The following is a 2,166-nucleotide window of genomic DNA, read 5'->3' as shown; positions in this document are numbered from 1 at the left end:
ATTATTATTATTATTATTATTTTTTAATTGTTTAAAAAAAAAAAAAAAACTTTTTACGTAGCGGTTGTTTATTTATTTATTTATAAAATTCCAGAAAAGTTTTTTTTTTTTAATAATAACTTTTATAAAGTAATTAAAAACGATAATAATAATAACGCGTGTGTGTGTGTACGTAAAATTTTTAACTTTTTTTTCCAAAAATAAAATATTAATTTTTTTTATAAATATATTATTATTATCATCATCATTATTATTACCCAAGTTTCTTGCTTTTTAAAAAAAAAAAAAACGTTAAAATAAATGGAAATAATAATAATAATAATAATAATAACGTAAAAATGAATGGGGAGTTATACGATATAGGAATTAATTATGTTAATGCAATAGTATCGGTTTGCCGGGGTTTTTTTTTAAATAACGGAAACGGAAACGGAAAACAAAATTAAAGTTTTTAATAAAAATTATTATTATTAATTAATTAAAAAATCAATTTTAGAAGTTTTTTTTTTTTTTTTTTAATTAAAATCGAAAATCATTATTAATTTTTCTCAATCTTTTTCCCCTTTTTTTTTGTCTTTTATGGAATAAATTAACTTGAAGAAAAAAAAATTTCTTTTTGTAAAAATTCGTCGCCATTTTTCTTTTTTTTTTTTTTTAAACACGTGATAATATTTATTATTATTATCATCATCATCATCGGCTACGTCATTTTTGTCGTTGTTCTTGTAGTGATCGGAGTAAGAGAAATAAAAATTTAAATTGATTTTGTTATTAAATTGATTTCGCTATTTGAAAATGTATTTGTTTTAAATTTTAATTGAGTGGTAGAAAGAGAAAGAGAGAAAGAGAGAGATATAGATAGATAGAGAGAGAGAGAGAGAAAGATAGATTGATAGAGAGAGAGAGAGAATGAGTGAGTGAGTGAGTGAGTGAGTGTATGATAAAGAAAAACTGTAAAAGGGAAAAACATGAAAAGAGTACGGGAAAGAGAGAGATAGCAAAAAGACTAACGGAAAAAGAGAGAGAAAGAGAGAGAGTTAGTAGAAAGAGAAAAAGAGATAGAGAGAGAAAGAGTTATAGAGATAATATAAAAAAACTTTTTCAATTTTTTTTTAACAATTTTCAAAATTATTTTAAACTTAATTTTTCCGATAGGTAAAGTGTAAAAAAAAAAAAAAAAAACGCGCGTTTTGAAGCAGAAGACAAAAAAAAAACCATATATCGTTACGAACCTTATTATTATTATTATTATTATTATTATCATCATTATTATTATCGTTATTAAAATTATTTGTTTTTAAAGTTACCCGACGGTGTCGCATCCTTATGTCGCACACGTACCGGAACGAAATATAAACTTCGTCTTTGTCGACGACGACGTCGTTGTCGTCGTCGTTTTAATTTCTCTTTATTAACATCGTGACAAATTTAGTTAAAAAAAATTAAATTTTTCCAGTTCCAGTTCCAGCGAATATTTATACATATTCTGTATTCGTGATTAATTATTTTCACGAATAACAAAAGGCAACAAAATTTTTATTTTTTCAAAAAAATTACCCTCCCGAATAATAATTAATAACATCATCATCATCATTATTATTATTATTAGCATATAATAAATAATATCGGGGGGGGGAGGGGGTAATAAAAATAATTTTTTTGGCTCAAAATTTTTTTTTTTTGTTTTTATTTTGGGGGGGACGGAAAATCCCTTAAAAGGTTTAAAAACGATTTTTGGCGTCAATTCAAAACTATTATTATTATTTATATAAATTTAAAAATTTATTAAATTTTATTTAGTAAAAGAAAAAAGAAAATTTTCTTCTGCTTATCACGTGACTAAAAAAAAAAAAAATAAAAAATAATAATAAAAATTTAATTATTTATTTATTTAAGTTTTTTTTTTTTTTTTTTTTTTTTTTATTTAACGTTTAAACTTTTTGCAGTTTTGCAGGAATAAAAAAAAAAATTTTTTTTTTGAAAAAGTCGTTTAAATTTACTTTTTGAAACTTTTTTTTTTTTTTTTATTGTTAAATTTAAAGTTTTGCAATTTCCTCCGCCTCTTAAAAAAAAAAAAAAGTTTTAAAAAAAGAGAAAAAACCAAAAAAAAGAGAGAGAGAGAGAGAGAGGGAAAATGAAAAAAAAAAAAAATTTTATTTAAAAACT

The sequence above is a fragment of the Pediculus humanus genome, genomic scaffold, assembly GCF_000006295.1.
Source record: "Pediculus humanus corporis 1103172108265 genomic scaffold, whole genome shotgun sequence".
NCBI lineage: Eukaryota > Metazoa > Arthropoda > Insecta > Psocodea > Pediculidae > Pediculus > Pediculus humanus.
This window is presented reverse-complemented; position numbering follows the sequence as displayed.